Source organism: Mytilus edulis, chromosome 12, assembly GCF_963676685.1.
Source record: "Mytilus edulis chromosome 12, xbMytEdul2.2, whole genome shotgun sequence".
Lineage (NCBI taxonomy): Eukaryota > Metazoa > Mollusca > Bivalvia > Mytilida > Mytilidae > Mytilus > Mytilus edulis.
In genome coordinates, this window is record NC_092355.1 from 58,159,977 (window position 1) to 58,178,312 (window position 18,336).

Here is an 18,336-nt window from a genome sequence, read left to right on the forward strand (position 1 = left end):
TTCGCTCGTGTATGTAACAATGTATTAGATTTTAGCGAGAGAAATTTATGTATTACTGAAAAATTATTACACCAGGGTTTTCGATATCACAAACTGGTCAAAACATTTACTAAATTTCATCACCGGTATAAGGAAATAATTCGTAAATATAACTCAACATGCAGACATCTTATACGTTCAGGTATTTCACATCCAAAATTTTATGGAAATATTCTTTATAAAGCACAAAAATGTCAGTATTCTCCTCAGAAACTAACAAAACCTTTAAATAGACTTATTAAAAGGGGATATAGTTACGATATTGTTGTCAGGTCATTAAAGATTGCATATTTTGGCTTTAACATTGATTCACTGATAGGGTCTTTGCATCGGAACTAAACACATTTATTTCTAAAAAAAACAGTTGTTGGCATGACACGGGTTATGTTCTTCTCATATATTTTATGATAGTATGATACTAAACCCCTAACGGGAGGGATTGTACCTGATATTCATATGATGAAGACATAATCTTTCAATCAGTTTAATTGAGGTCTGGAGCTGGCATGTCAGTTAACTGCTAGTAGTCTGTTGTTATTTATGTATTATTGTCATTTTATTTATTTTCTTTTGTTACATCTTTTGACATCAGACTCGGACTTCTCTTGAACTGAATTTTAATGTGCGTATTGTTATTGTTTTACTTTTCTGCATTGGCTGGAGGTATAGGGGGAGGGTTGAGATCTCATAAACATGTTTAACCCCGCCGCAATTTTGCGCCTGTCCCAAGTCAGGAGCCTCTGGCCTTTGTTAGTCTTGTATGATTTTAAATTTTAGTTTCTTGTGTATAATTCGGAGTTTAGTATGACGTCCATTATCACTGTACTATTATGCATATTTTAGGGGCCAGCTGAAGGACACCTACGGGTGCGGGAATTCTCGCTACATTGAAGACCCATTGGTTGCCTTCGGCTGTTGTTTGCTCTATGGTCGGTTGGTTGTCGCTTTGACATATTCACCATTTCCTTTCTCAATTTTATTGATCCAAAAATGATTAAAAAGAAAAGTCGAACACACTATCCTGAATCGCACGACGTACACATGACTTTATCAAATATTTCAAAAACATACATTGAGTACTAACACAGAGGTTTAATCCCGCCACATTATTTATGTTCATGTCCATGTTCATTGGTTGTCGTTTAGTTTTTGGATGTACACTAAAACCTAAGTTTTTGACGGAAATGCACCGAAGTCGAAAGTTGTCTATTATACTGTTTCATATTTGTCATATCTGGCCTATTACAGCCATCATTTTTTGTTATTGTTTTTTTCTATAATTGATTATAATTGCTTAAATCATCTTTATTTGAAGCCTGGTGGATATTTCTTCTATTATCAATCATACCACATCTCCTTATATTTATCGTTCTTTTGCAATACATGTTCATCGGAAGGTACCAATACCTTGTTGATAAATATTTCGTACCAACTTCAAAAATAATACACAATGGTCTTGAAGTATAGATTCTGGGTCCTGACAATGACTTTCATCTTTATAACGTGTTTATGTTGACAATATTTTTTTATTTGTCTATTTGAATACTACTTTTACTGTTAAGTCTATTTTTGGTAATATCCATTTGGGGTTGCTCGGTACTTATACACCCCGTCATTGTTCTATGGTGATTTTTTTCTTGTCTTATTTTTTGCTAATGTGCTCTGTCTATATACCTTTTTGTGTTTCTTTGTTTAAATATTTGTTTGTTATTACAGTTATTCACATTATAACATAATATTGACTGCTGTATCCCCTATTTGTGACATATTTACCTATTATGTCTTCTTCGTTTTGTCTGTTAGTTTTGTTCACACTTTGTTGTAAATATAACTGAATTGTATGCGACTGTCATACAAGTGAGGGGTTAAGCTAGCTATACAACAGGTTTACTCCACCAGTTTCTACATTAGATGTGTTTGAGATTTTGATTTTGCCATTTGAATAGGGACTTTCCGTTTTGAATTCTCCTCGGAGTACGGTAGTTTGTTATGTTTCCTTTATACTTAGTTACAATAACACTCCTAGTGCTGATCTTCTAAACAATCTACAAGGCACATACTGTTTTATGTCGATGATGTTTACATCATTTTAATCAAATTTTATAAAAACAAACATTTTTCATTCCGCGCCCACAGAAAGAGATGTCCCGAAAGGACCTTATTGTGAAATGCAGATGTGTTGTCATGCATAAAAAAGTATTTAGTGTCTATTCCACCTGACTGGATAATTCAAATTATATAACGTATGGTATATCCAATGTTATTTCAACTGATCGGACGGAGCTTACGTTTTAATTTGCATAAGGACAGTCAATTTGAAGATATATGTGATAAGGATGATTGCCGTTATAACTATTACTGATTTCTAATCACCTATCAGTGTCATTAAAGGAATTTACCAAAGAATTACTGGACACTTCATTGATGAGTTTATCCTAAAACACCTTTATATAGATGGGCTGGTTTATTATAAGCGAACCGGTAAAACCCCGCCCAGTCAAGTGAAATAAATCGAGTGATACCTGTGCGTGTAAAATGAACAACAAATTTATGTTTACGTCTATGCTAGATAGACTTTTAAAAAGATTCAAACTTGTTAGCTATAAATAATTGAAATGTTCTAATAGCTTGTAATTTACTACGACTTAAAAACCCATTGGACTAGATTATCACGTTACTTTCCGCATTGCCTATCAAACTAACTTAAGGTGGTACCCAACACTTTCACTAAAATTAATTTGGCTCGTTTAATTTTCATAAAATTTTGTCAAAGTATTTGCTTTGAGACTTTAATAAAAATATAAAATTTTTTTTTTTTTTGAACCAACCGTTTTGTCAGAAAAATTACACTGGTTATATAGCAATTTGACAAACACCAATTTTGATCATTGAGAAGCTTTATATTCCCTTTTCAACACAACGTAATTAAAACGTTTAGCTGACTTTACAGAGTTGTCTCCCTGTAGTGTTAGGTACCACCTTAAATCTAAAATATCAGTCCTAGTCATACATGCATCTTACAAATAAGCTTGTTTTATTTAACACAGTTTTTCTGGATTTGTTTTTATACTGCTATTGAATTAAATAATCTTGCCTCTCTGATACGCCTGAATTTTGAACAAAAGTGCATTCATTTTTTACAAATCCCATATATATGTATACAATGCTTTTTTCATAAAAAAGTAAATAATTAAGATTACCTTTCAAGTTATAAAATGTCTTCTTCTTTAAAAAGAATTTCTACTTTCTTTTCATATGTACTAGAACACACCCGCGAAATCGCGGGCATTCAGAGCGTAGTTTAAAGTATGTAAAGTGTTGTTGGAAGAATTTTGTAAAATACAGAATGACTGGAGAATTTCAGCAAAAGTATCATATTAAAGTCATAGGTTATTGGGGACAGGAAAATGATTTTTTACCCTCCACATTTATTTCCAAAGTTCCCAATTTTTGGTTTTCTATCAATTTCAATATGAACATACATTTAGTATGTTATGAACATTTATTTAAGTAAGGAGCCTGTAATTCAGTGGTTGTCGTTTGTTTATGTATTACATATTTGTTTTTTGTTAATTTTTTGTACATACATAAGGCCGCTAGTTTTTTTGTTTGCATTGTTTTACATTGTCATTTCGGGCCTTTTGAAGCTTCTCGTTTGCATTGTTTTACATTGTCATTTCGGGCCTTTTGAAGCTGAGTATGTGGTATGGGCTTTGCTCTTTGTTGAAGGCCGTACGGTGACCTATAGTTGTTAATATCTGTGTCATTTTGGTCTCTTGTGGAGAGTTGTCTTAACATGGCAATCATACCACATCTTCTTTTTTTTATGTAATAAATGAATTTTGTAAAAGATTTAATGACTGGAGAATTTCAGAAAAAGTATCAAAAGTTCACATGAATAATTTTAGCGCTTATCTATATATTACGAACATTCATTACTATATAAATAAAGCGTATTTACTTTCAATTCTAAGTTTACTAATCGATCCATGGTGATCATTGATATACTATACAGACCCTCTCTATTTAATAAACTCTGTGACCACCGTGGATAGTAAACTTGAAAATGATAGCAGATAAAATTCTAAAAATACACTTTATTCGTAGTATATGTATGTTCAAAGTATACAGAAAAACGCAATCCGGAAGTCTAATCTGACTTAAAATTTCGTACAATGACGGGACAATATCCGGATGCCTTTTTTCTCGTTTTTCTCCTATGTATGTTCAAAGTATACAGAAAAACGCAATCCGGAAGTCTTATCTGACTTAAAATTTCGTACAATGACGGGACAATATCCGGATGCCTTTTTTCTCGTTTTTCTCCTAAAATAACTCAATCTGAATAATCATATGAATGGATGACAAATGCGACTATGCACTGTACCTATAGGACACAGAGGCGTGTTGATTAATTTATTCTGGAAAGAAGAGAAGCGACACCAAAAATGAGGTCTTCTCGTTTAATAGTATAGATACTAACAAATACTTCGTCAAGTCATTTATACATACGTGTATGTGGTATTCAATGGATTTAAATTCTCCCTCTCATGCTCATCCGAATTTAATGTATTTCTTTACCAAATATTATACCCTTGTACAAATAAGACGGAACTCTAATATAGGTTTGGTTGATCGAAGTAACTTGTTCATCGAATTTCTCCTTTGCACACAATGTTTGACAATATAATACGTCAATAATATAAATAACAATATTGAAATGTATCCATCTGATGAGTTAAGCCTTTTTCAACTAATTTTTATATTTCGTTCTTATGTATTACTGTTACACTACAGTCCCAGGTTAGAGGGGATAGGTCCCGCTAACATGGATAACCTGAGCACATTCTGTATGTATGTGTCTTTCCCAAGTCAGGATCCTGTTCTGTTGTTGTCGTGTGTTGCTAGGAGATCTCGTTGGCCAAGTGGTCTAAGTAATTTTACTGCTGTAATTACTAACCTGTCCAAACTGAGGTTGTGAGTTCGATTCCCGCCCGCGCGAATCCAATCGTCTTCAATGTTAATTGACTAGGATTGAAAGTTTTCCTTTTGCAGGTCGGTAGTTTTCTCCGGGTCCTTCAACTTCCGCCACCAATAAAAATTGTTTGCTATGAAATAGCAAAAAAGTTGCACTAAAAACACCAACAAATAATCCATCAATAGTGTGTTATTGTGTTACATCTTTTTTTCGTTGATTTTTTGTACATAAATTAGACCATTAGTTTTCTCGTTTGCATTGATTAATATTTGTGATTTCGGGGCCTTTTATAGCTGACTTTGCGGTATGGGATTTGCTCATTGTAACGTTCAATACTCATTGATAGTCTTTGGCTTTTTCAGATCATAAGCCTGGTTTTTGTGTCTTTGACACAATCCTAGTTTTCATTCTCAATTCTATCACAAAGAAGAGAGATAAAAAGACAAATAACAGTAAAGAAGACACAACCTAGAAAACTTAAGACTGATCAACATGGACCACTCTAAAAACCCTGCGTGGTCTCAGGTGCTCCGGAAGTGCCGTTTAAACCTTCAATCAGCCCATCAACCATGTCTACTACCTTTAACAAATACTCTCTTAAATTTATTTTTAAGGCACTGCTGTCCCTTGTCTGTATTTACTATCATTATGAACACTAATGTCTTATAATATAAAGGTTAGACATATCAATGTATTATAGTGTTTATAAGAGATGCATTGCAACTTTGTTAATGGCAAATTTTCGATGTTAATCTGATCTAAATTCGACAAAGACATTCAATGGATTATATATGATATAGATGTATATAACCGTTTAATACTACAAGTAACAAATAGTAACAACATCCATGCTCTAAAATTTGAATCACCGTGTTTTTATTCTATATCTTGCATTGAAAGGACATTGGGCAAACATAGGCAGTTCCATGATAATTAACACTTCTTAATGAATATTTAAGAAGACTTATTAAAGTTTCAAAGAAGAAAAATAGTTGGTTCTCATTCGTAGTTTCCAAGTAAAATAGAAATTAAAAACAGTAATATGGTTCTATGCAGCCTCAAAACAATTGTGTCATGCAAACAATGTTAAAGTAACATGACATAACTTACATGATTACTAATTAATACAAACAACGTTGTAACGAGTTATTAATTTGTTATAACCAAGTAATATGTTATAAAACGACTACAGCCAAGTCGCGAAAAAGGCTTAGAATTGTACTACAGCCTGACACTAACCGGGGTCCAAAGCGTCATCATGTAGCACATCACATAATTTGTTTATCGTTAACGTTTATCCCAAATCTCATATAATTCAAAAACAAAATTTACATTTCTAGAATATGAATACAAACGCACCTTTTAACCAATTATCATGTAAACATGAAAGTACCCAACATTACTTAGCCCTTTTGTGGCTTTAAAAAGAATTATGACCTCAATGTCAATGCCGTGTACAATAATATATTTATTATTTTTCAAACAAAAAATGAAATGATAATGATTGAACATTTCAGCTGATTTTAACCATTCAATGTCTTGTAAATGAATAAGTCGATACAATTAGTGGCGCGGTACATTTCCATGGCGATTAGGAAGATCTTGTCTATTTGTTATAATCGTCACACAGTTGGCTGGAATGGGACCAACTATAAGCACTTCCTTTCTTTCATTGGCAAAAGAGTCGAAATTCGAAATAGTTACCGGATTTTCTTCGTTTTGTTCTGCATTTAACTGCAGCCTAACGTTTGGATCATATACATGTAGAACATTCAATTGATCTGTATCAATGCTTACAATGTGGCCATTTAAGAATTGATTTCTCTGTGAGAATCTTAATGCGTCATTATAATTTAGACAAGCCGAGATATATTTTGAATCCCGTCTATTATTACTACTCCCCCAGGCAACATGATACGCAGCTGTAACTGTCGACCGCTCATTCATATAATAGTCTTTAGCAAATAATCCATGCTCAGGATTATCATCTTGTGCCTGAAGTCTGTAGACTTTTCCATTATGTATTGCGGGATGTGACGCCATTGTTGAATAATGTAGAATGACACCAATACACGATCCCAAATACTTGGTATTTACTTTCGAATTACTTTCAAAGAATTTATCCTGCAAACAGATGCATTTCTTATTATTAGGTTAGCATTATAAAGTTAACAATTTGATGAAGAAACTTGTTTAGATGTAACATACAATTTAAGGTAGCACAATACAAAGATTTTGTCACTCCCAATCAGACAACTTTAAACTGATGTAATTCATTTCATCCTTCTTTATATTTTATAAATGAGGTACCAAAAGAAAGAAGAAAGATTAATCTTTCAAATTGTGATAATTTTATTATGACATAATTATTATAGAATTAATTATTATGTAATTAGTTGCTATATTGTGATGTCCACACTTGAATGAATTTAGCTTCTTTGTTCTTCATAGCGTCCCAAAATATTTTATATATTCTTGTACAACACAGCTTGACCTCCAAAACTGTGTCTCAGATTTCCAAAAACATCAATAGAACAAATTTTATACCCAATTGAATTTAGTGGTCTCTTATGAATTGATGTTGCAAACTTCATTGAAGATTTATCAGAGAATGAAATACAATAGGAAAAATCTGAGACACAGTTTTGAAGGTCAAACTGTGTTGTGCAAGAATCTACAAAATATTTTTGGATGCTATGAATAACAAAGAAGCTAAATTCATTCAAGTATAGACATCACCATATAGCAACTAATTACATAATAATAACTGATGTAATAATTATGTCGTAATGAAATTATCACAATTTGAAAGATTAACCCTTCTTCTTTCTTTTGGTACCTCATTTATAAAATTTAAAGAATTACATCAGTTTAAAGATGTCTAATTGGGGATGAAAAATCTTTGTATTGTGCTACCTTAAATCAGCTTATGAAATAGTTAAATCTGAGCGGCGTTTTAAATGCTCCAGACCATAATCGACCACGTAACTATTAACTTTTAGGGGTTATGACATAAACCGTTTAGGAACTAGATTACAAAAAACCAAACAATATTTCTGGCTGTTGAACAGTAACAATAACAGAGTATAAATCTATGGATCTCTATGTAACTGTACCTCAATGTTTGATATCACAAAAGAACGATTAAAATTGATCTTGCTGATTGTCATCGGATTCGTTTCGGAAGAAGTGTTCAAAAGGGTACACAATCAATACTCTTTTAATACTTTGTATACCTTTCGTATTTGTCAATCACCTTAATGGGATATACATTTTAAAATGCCTGTACTAAGTCAGGTTGTTGTCCATTCGTTTGATTTATTTTGTCATTTGAATTTGCCATTTGATAAGGGACTTTGCGATTGAATTTTCCTGGAATTCAGTATTTCTGTGATTTTACTTTTTTTTAACAAAGTCTTCAGTTCTTTTGGTTCTTTAATATTCATGTTTTTTAGATTCTGGACTTTTAGCTCTGTACTTAAATTAGTCCACATGGAGGTGCAAGGGTAAATAATGTTTGATTTCATAAAGAAAAGAGAATAATATGAGATTCAGATTATGCGATTCAGACCAAGTACATATATTTTTAATTTTGAGCTCGATTTTTAAATTAGAACATTTAAGATTCATTGATTTTAAGCAAATAAAGAAAAACACACTTACTGTTTTAGTGGCACACAATAAAATCACTTACTTCGCAAAAGACCAGATAAGAGCGTTGTGTTTTCGGAGTGCTTGTTCTTAAATTATAACAGTTTGAAATTAATACCATAAAATTTATATGTATAACAAGTTCTTTTTATTAAATGTGTTAAAATCTATTGTTTTCTTGTTACATTTTTAATGACCCACAACTACTTGACTTTGGTAACGTATATCATGTTAATATATATGAAAATATAGATATTACGGTCTGGAAAGTATCTTAAACCAAAAATCAATAATACTAATGGATAACATTGAGATATATGTGTTTTCCAAAAGGTGGAGTTTGTATTTCATACCGTGACAGGTAATTGAGGAAAACAATATGTCTATTAATGATAAAATCAAACCTTCAATCATGAAACCAAGCGAATAATATCATATTGTTATTTTTTGTAATGTATAGTATTTGCTTTAAATAATCGAACAATTGTGTCGCTTTTGTCGTTACAAATAGGTAAAAATATCTAATAATTAAGACGTACATTGAAATGAGCTTATTTGCTTTTAACTAAACTTTTTAGTTTCAGTTTTTAATTACATTTAAATGATATATGTAAAGTCAAGACCGGCTCGTTAATCGTTAATCGTAATTCGAAATTATGTTGAGCAAGATATGCTAACCATTCCGGAGCACCTGAGAGAAGTTTTCGGTGGGGTTCGTGTTTTATGTTGTGTTTTGTGAACCATCATTTGTCAATTTTGATGCTTGATTTCTTGATTGACAACATATTTGTAACGTTCGGAGGACATGTTTTTCAACACACTGTCGGCATCCCAATGGGAACAAACTGTGCCCCTCTACTTGCACTACAAAAGTCTAAAAGTCTGAAAAGACCAGTTTTTGTCTTGATTTGCATGAACTTTTACTCGACATTCTCCAAAAGTATGACTTGTGTCTTAATTTTTCTTAACAAATTCTCATTTATATCAAATTTGTATGAAATTTACTTGACACATTCTTGACATTCTGAATATGGTCTTAACATTTCTTGACAAATTCTTGACATTTGAATACTGTCTTAAAATTTCTTGACATATTCTTGACATTCTTATTTTTTCTCAGTATGGCTTGACATATTCTGAACAATTGGAATTGTGTCTTAAATTTACTTGACAGTTCTCAGTTTTACAAATCATGACCAGTATTCATGATATAACAATGTATAACTTTAATCTTTATTTTTCTTTACACAATATACTGTTGTTTCAAGTTACACTTCTTACAACAAAAAAATGAAAGTTGGGCATGTAAAATAATTGAAAATTTGGGCATCAAAATATTTTTACAAATGCAAATGTGGCTATAAAATCTAATGTATAAAATAATTTAAATGTGGGTGTGTTGATATAAAACAATTTAAATGTGGGCTTTTTAAAAATTACAAATTTTGATTCCTAAATCTTATAAATTAAATGATTTAAACCAATCATACTGTAGACATATTTTATCCTACATTCATGATATTCAATGTTAATGTTAATATGGTAAATAATTATTGTACAAAAATGTGGTTTAAATAAATAGTAAATTATGATGATATACAAATCATTCATTAACAGATGAAAATTTGTTTAATGTCATCTGTTGGAATATATATTAAGTATTACACATTGACAGGATGTTCACCATAAAATTAAGGTATTCATACCCCAGAGTACACACAAATGTTAAATAGAAATTACTGATTTACCTGTAATCAGCCATACAACTTATCAGTTGACCAACCATGCCACTACAATTTCAAAATTTTGTTAATAGATGAAAATGATGAAAATCATCATTTTGATGAAAAATTATAAAATTCAACACTCAAATTTGATTAAAAAATGTTTTTGAGTTGTTCTAAAAAATGAATAAGTTTTTTGAATCAAGATGAGAACAAATTTTTTAACCTTAACGTAACCCCCTTTCTTTTTTTTTAGCCACATAAACCTAAAAGATGAATTGTGGGGTCCAAAAGAGACACATGATCACATTATAAACTGCCTACAAGACACCTATTTTAGTAAAGCATATTTGACTGGCAGTTTTGCGAATTGCAAAAATCTAAATGCTGTTTGTCAGTTTTATCGACTTATATTCGAAGTGAAAACAATCGAAACTAAACTACATGGGGGATTATTCAGATTATTCAAACTAAGGTGAACCAAAAGGGTATTTTACTATACCAAATTAATCCTTCATTCTTCAAAGTTTAGTTTAGCCATAATAAAAAGGAGTATACAACAGCAATAGAATGTCATAAACAGTGCAGAATAAGTCTGTATACATTTCAGGCGAAATTTATACTGTTGAGAAAGTGTCAAGACATATTTGAGACGGTCAAGAATGTGTCGAGACATATTCAGACATTATTTAGAATGTCAAGAATATGTCAAGACATATTAAGACATTATTAAGAATGTCAAGAATATGTCAAGACAGATCGAGACAAATTTCAGACAGTCAAGAATTGGTCGAGACTAATCCATACTCTTATCAGATGATACAGGAAGTGTCGAGAAATTTTAAGACAATGTTCATACTGTCAAGACACTTGTCAAGAAAAATCAAGAACCTTATTAGACAAATTAATACTATGTCAAGAATTTTTAAATATTATTTGGACAAATTAAGAATGTCGAGTAAAAATTCATGCAAATTCAGACAAAAACTGGTCTTTTCAGACTTTTTGACTTTTGTAGTGTTGCCGACTTGTTTCTTTATTATTATGAGGCTGACTTCATGCAGGAACTTCTTAGGAAGAAAGATAAGAAGTTAGCAATATCCTTTAACTTTACTTTCCGCTATATAGATGACGTTCTTTCACTAAACAATTCAAAATTTGGTGACTATGTGGAACGCATCTATCCCATCGAATTGGAGATAAAGGATACTACAGATACAGTTAAGTCGGCTTCATATCTTGACTTACATCTAGAAATTGACAATGAGGGTCGGTTGAAAACAAAACTTTACGACAAAAGAGATGATTTCAGCTTTCCAATTGTGAACTTTCCATTTCTAAGTAGCAACATTCCAGCAGCACCTGCATACGGGGTATATATCTCACAATTGATTCGATATTCCCGTGCTTGCATTTCCTATCATGATTTTCTTGAAAGAGGGTTACTGCTCACAAGGAAGCTATTAAACCAAGAGTTCCAAATGGTGAAGTTGAAATCATCCCTTCGTAAATTTTACGGACGCCATCACGAGTTGGTTGACCGTTATGGAATAACCGTTTCACAAATGATATGGGATATGTTCCTTACGTCGTAACTACAATCCCCTTCCCTTTCATGAATGTGACCTACCGAATTAGACTATTTACCGGATTTGTAATCACATAAGCAACACGACGGGTGCCACATGTGGAGCAGGATCTGCTTACCCTTCCGGAGCACCTGAGATCACCCCTAGTTTTTGGTGGGGTTCGTGTTGTTTATTCTTTAGTTTTCTATTTTGTGTCATGTGTACTATTGTTTTTCTGTTTGTCTTTTTTCATTTTTAGCCATGGCGTTGTCAGTTTGTTTTAGATTTATGAGTTTGACTGTCCCTTTGGTACCTTTCGTCCCTCTTTTGTCTGTTTGAATTTTCGAACAAAGAGCTTCAGTGTCCATTTTGTATCGTTTGCCCCTCATTCGGTTACATAAATAGCATGATAGTGATAATTGAAAAGAGTAAAAGAGAGAAATTGTTTTTGTGACCAATTCAAGTTATCTTAAATCAATGTTGTACTCAGATTCAATCCTTATGTAAATCGCATATTCCCCTTTATATAATATAGGTTTTTATCAATACATTATTTCAAATATGTACATTCTACAGATGATATTTCAAGAAACAAAACTTAACGACCACTCAAGTAAGATATGAAAAAATATATAAAAGATTATCTTCGATTGACTAAACATGCAAACGTAATACATGAAAGAAGACACAGGGCGTTAATTAATATATAATTATGAGAGAAATCAAAAGAAAGTTGGGTAAACGTTTCGTCTTCTATGTTTATGGAGGGCTCAAAGTACCAATTTGATAACTATAAATATAGTGAAATCCTACCGGAGAACGCTGAAAAAAGAGTGAGACCTCACTTTTCTTTCAATGTCCCATTATTTGATATTCTAGTAGACTTCCCATATATATATATATATAAATGCGCTATCAAAAAAATTCCCACACACATAGCTTTAATCAGAACTACATGAGCCCTCACTCTACATAAAATTATACACACAGTTAATAAGTATAAAGATAAGAGTGACATCAAAAGGAATTTGGGTAAACTTTTCGGAAATTCTTTTGATACGATCCGTATATATGTTACAGTGAATTTATATAATCAGGGATTATGTAGAATCCCCGATTTGTCAAGGAATATGTAGAATCACTGAAATCATTAGTAATTATGTCTAATCCCTGAAAATGAGCAGTGATTTATATAATCACTGAACATTTTAATAATTATTCTACATATTCCCTAATATGTTTTCAGAGATTATCAATAGTTTAAGGATCCTTTTGTTTGTTAAAAAATATATAATATAGGCAAATTATCATTTTTTTTCTTTCATATCCTTTGCTAAATGAAATAATTTTGCTTTTAAACACAGAGGATAATCTTAAAGATATAACGAACACAGGGTTTCGAGATAAAGTTGAAGACTTCAAAATTAATGATAATCAACATTCCCTTAATAGCGATAACTTTACGTGTATTGTTTGTTGCTTAAAAGCCAGCATCAAATGCATATTGATGTTCTATTTGTAAATCCACAGAGCTTGTTATTTGTGGTAAAGAAGATTATGGAACAACTGTTTCGTGGTTTAGTTTAGTTTTTTTGTTTTTGTTTTTGTTTTTTTTGTCAAATGAACAAGAACATTCAAACAAAGAGAACTTTCACATCTAAATGTCATGATGATAAAAACAGTCAGAATTAAGGATTGATAAATAGAACAAACTTTTAGAGGAAGCTGGCATTTGTTGTAATATTTTTAATTCCGCAGGGGAAAAAAGGAAAGGGAAACCCCAAATCATAAACATTGGCAATTGTTCACAAAAAGTCTGAAAAAGAATATTGCCTGGCCACAAAACATGGTATTTTGCTCGAACAGGTTCGAAGTTGCTAATTCCCTTTTTTTCGGGATACCTTGAGAAGGTTTTACTGAACACTTTTTTTTCTTAGGTGTGTCGACAAAAATGATTCGATATGTGAAGGAATAGGTTTTTTAAAATGCGGATATTGTGATAGAAACAAATGTGAAGCATATTATCTTAATATATTGTGTTTAACATTTTAATATATTGTGTTGAACATTTTAATATATTGTGTTTAACATTTTGTGTTTAACATTTTAATATATTGTGCCTAACATTTAAAAACAATGGGGTTATCATTTTGATATGTTGTGCTTAACATTTTACAATTTATGTTTATAATAATGTTTTAATATGATTTTATAGAATACATTATTTGACTTTTATTCATTTTCTTTATAGATAAAACTATTTCTTCATTTAAGTTACTATGTATAATCCCTAATGTTTTTTTTCTAGTGATTATACATAATCCCTGAAAGTTTTAGTGATTATATAATCCCTAAACTAGCCAGTGATTCTACTTAATCCCTAAAAATTTCAGGGATTCTACATACTCACTGATTATACAAATTAACTGAAACATTTATACCCAGTTTAAATGGTTATTCAATTTCATACACCTTAAAAGACCATTGGCATTAAAGCAGTCTCCGGAAGGATTTCACTATATATTAAGAATTTATGGCGGAATATCGAACTGGCACTTTAATCCCTCAATGAACATAAAAAACGAAGTTTACCCAAATTCCCTTTGAAGTCATTTGTATCTTTTAATTGAATAAATTTCTGCATAATATCAATCATGACGATCGAGGGATCAGAGGGTCTCATCATTGCCCTGTGCCTTTTGTTCTGAAATTTGGACAAGTTTTATTGACATTGAAAGATCAGTAGGGTCTCATTGTCATCTAACAGTCTCCGGTAGATTTGAGGCATATTTTTGCAGAAAGTATTTTTTTGTAGACAAGGTCACTTTGCACATGTTTATAAATTTGATTGCTTTGTTGATTATAATTTAGGAGTTAATCCTTTTTCCAGCTAAAATAAACCTTGAAATTTCAAATAAACCGTTAAAAACCTTTAGTTTTAAGTCGCTCCTATAAAAATAATACAAATACAGGGATACATAGGATGTCAATACAATATTATTTTTAGACTTCCTCGTTTAAAGGGAATCACTCTCCGCAATGTTTATATATAAAAAGAGGAAAACAACTTTATACAACGCATGACTGGTTGAGATCACCCAAGTATTTGATGTTACTTCTTGCTTAAGTTGTCTATGTTATAATTTGTAGACAGTTGATGACAGATTTATAATGTTTATCAATTTTGATAAACCTATTGTATCGTCTGCTTCTCCGTTAAAATGTGTATATCAGCGCACTATTTTTTCTATGTTTGCGCGGACAATTATTCGAATTTGCGCTTTTCGCAAATTAAAATCGTTCATTCGTAAAATGTGTGCTATATATATATATATATATATATAAATAGCTCGTCTAAACATCAACCCAACAATGTTAGATCGAAAGCAAATTTTTGGTTCTTCCCTCGCCGGGATTCGAACCCATGCTACTGTGATATCGTGACACCAAATCGCCTGCAATGCAGCCGTCCCACCAAACCACAAAATATATATACATATCTAAACTTAAAATATCTGCGAGGTCCTAAGGGAATATAATTCTTATAATAAACTAACTGCATAACCAATTCGGCGCACCTCGGTAGATATAAAAACTTAGAGTACCGAAATATACCTAGGTGTGCCGATTTACCAAAAACACTCAAAGAATCAAGAATTGTTGTTTTTCTTAGTTGATATTAACTAAACAAAAAATATGAAATTTAATATTCATGCATAGAAAGATCGCATCACTGCTCATGAAAACAGTTTATTATTTACCACAACGGTTGAATAATAGACTTCAGAAACCTAATGATGCACTTGTTCCTTCAGACTGACCATGCTTATAATTACTAATGCTTAATTTCTGTATTTTTGAATTTTGTAACTTTTAATTAAGTGTTAACTCGACTGTTTGATTGGATACCAGACACGAAGAAAAGGATGTATATACAGTTGCTTAGATAGTATAATAAACAAGAGGCTCAGACGATATTTTACTTAAATCTTTCATCAATGACTATTTTTTCTTTTCAATACATATATATAAGATGATTGATTGATTGATTGTTGGTTGCTTAACGTCCAGTGGCAAATATTTCATGCATATTCAGGACGAGAACAAATAGGTAGGTTGATACAAAAGAGGCCATCTGGGATGATGGTCGGAGAAATTTTGACTGCCACTGGAAAATGAGGGTATATTGGATAGGGACAGAAATTTTGCCTTGCAACAGGCCACATACGGACCCAAAGAATTGTTGCAAGGGTTCTTAACGTGCAAAGGGCGTGGCACTCTCCTTACACGAAGCATCGGGTTTAACGTCCCCCTTCTAACCGGACGTGACTGCGAACTTGATACATCCTGCACAGCCAAACGGACGCCCCGATCGGCAAGCGTTTTACTGCCGGTCGGGAGAAGACCAAGTGACCATATTTCTATACCCCAGTCACCCTTGGGGTGTAGATATAAGAAGATGTGGTATGAGTGCCAATGAGACAACTCCCCATCCAGAAAGCAATTTAAAAAAGTAGACCATTATAGGTCAAGGTATATGCATACATTACTGAGTAGCTAAACAATGCATTAAAATGTTCTATGTATCTGTCGTATTTATTTTCTGAAGCAAACAACTGCATTTTACTCCTATGATAATATAAACTCATCATAGATACCAGGATTGAAGTTTCGTATTTGCATCAGACGCGCGGTTTGTCTACAAAAGACTCACCAGTGACGCTAAATGTAAAAACAGCCAAATAAAGTACGAAGTTGAAGAACCTAGGATTGAAAAAATCATTTAAACTATAGCTGCTAAGTTTCCTATCGCTCAAGAAAATGCATGTACAATATAATGAATATTATATACTCTTAAACTCATTTAAGGTAGATCATAAGTAAATGTTTTTTGAGACAGAATGTTCTTATAATTTGCCAAAATGAAGATTTTACTATGCTTTTTTCAAAAATATAATAAAAAGTATAGGTCACCGTGCTATTTTTCAAGCTATGAGTCGTTGAAAATTGCCTAAATTTGGTTAGTTTGTTCATGAAAAAACACATAAGAGTGCATAAAACAAATTCTATGAGATAGAATTTTGAAATAAATTGTGAGAAGATAGATTGCATAATATCTTTTAAGAAAATAAAAAGAAAACATGGTGTCACCGAACTTGTTTTCTTGCCACAAGTAAAAATAAAAAATTTCCCTATTAGCCCAGTATAAATTTTGTACTAAAAGAGTTATCTCCCCTTAAATGGCTCATTTGAAAAAATGATTTTAAAAACCAAAAAGGTTGATATTTGTTAAAATATTTTGATAATACAATAAATTAACAAGTTTTCTTTATATAAATAAACAGTCTAACCATTAAATTGCAAATGTGTTTCCAAATTTGCTGATTTGGGCAAATAACTAGACCGATTTTGTACTGTGATTGTACAATTCAAGATGGCGGTATACCATGAATCTACCTTAACCGGTTTGGCTGAATTGATTCAGCAGTTGCAAAGGAAAAGATTTTTGAAAGTAAGCAAACTAGATGAACAAATTATGACAAATTAAACTCCTTTAAGGGTAAATTATGTTCGTATTAACTTACTAATAGATCTTACTTTGCTGTCGCTATAATATTCAATATGACTAATAACTGCAAGATGTCCTTAATATTGCCAATATAGTGGCTGCATTCCAACTATTGGGTGTTCTGTTTTCTTCGGAAAATTTAACGGTTAATAGATCCTAGTCTATTAAACATATTTACCCAACGTTAAAGTTTTTGATATATATGGCAAACACTGCATTCGACCACTATGTTCTATTTTTAGCCATAGCAGCAATGTTTATTTCATTGATTGGTCAAAACCTCGGATACAATTTATAAACAAAATAACTTAAGGAACATTTGATCAATTGTTTATCTCTTTTTATAATGATATTAATGATATTTAGGCTAATAGCCAAACACTGACAATGTCCTTAAAATGATCAATTAAGTGGCAGCAACAAAACTAAGGACTTATAGATCTTGACAAATTGGACATATTTACTTAAGGTCAGATTTGCTGTTGTGCTTTATGTGTTGAAATATACATACCTGTTTCTCGTTTCTCGTTTTTTTTATATAGATTAAACCGTTGGTTTTCTCGTTTGAATGGTTTTACACTAGTAATTTTTGGGCCTTTTATAGCTTTTTGTTCGATGTGAGCCAAGGCTCCGTGTTGAAGGCCGTACATTGACCTATAATGGTTTACTTTTATAAATTGTTATGTGCATGGATAGTTGTTTCATTGTCAAGCACACCACATCTTCCTATATCCATATAAGACAAAAACTGCATTTGACCCAAATGTTTTTTTAAGCCATTACAGCCACGTTTGATGCTGGACCAAA

At 31.8% G+C, this 18,336-nt stretch overlaps 1 protein-coding gene and 1 long non-coding RNA gene across 2 annotated transcripts in view; one reads left to right on the forward strand and one right to left on the reverse strand.

Annotated features, from left to right (window-relative positions):
- Positions 1-18,336, forward strand: part of LOC139499581 (endoribonuclease LACTB2-like) — a 273,549-nt gene that overhangs the window by 69,951 nt on the left and 185,262 nt on the right. The gene's annotated exons all lie outside the window — the stretch shown is intronic.
- LOC139497341 (uncharacterized) lies at positions 6,468-8,743 on the reverse strand. The gene is made up of 2 exons (XR_011657750.1): positions 8,681-8,743; positions 6,468-7,141 (listed from the first exon to the last, which is right to left on the reverse strand). It is a non-coding gene; the product is annotated as an uncharacterized lncRNA (long non-coding RNA).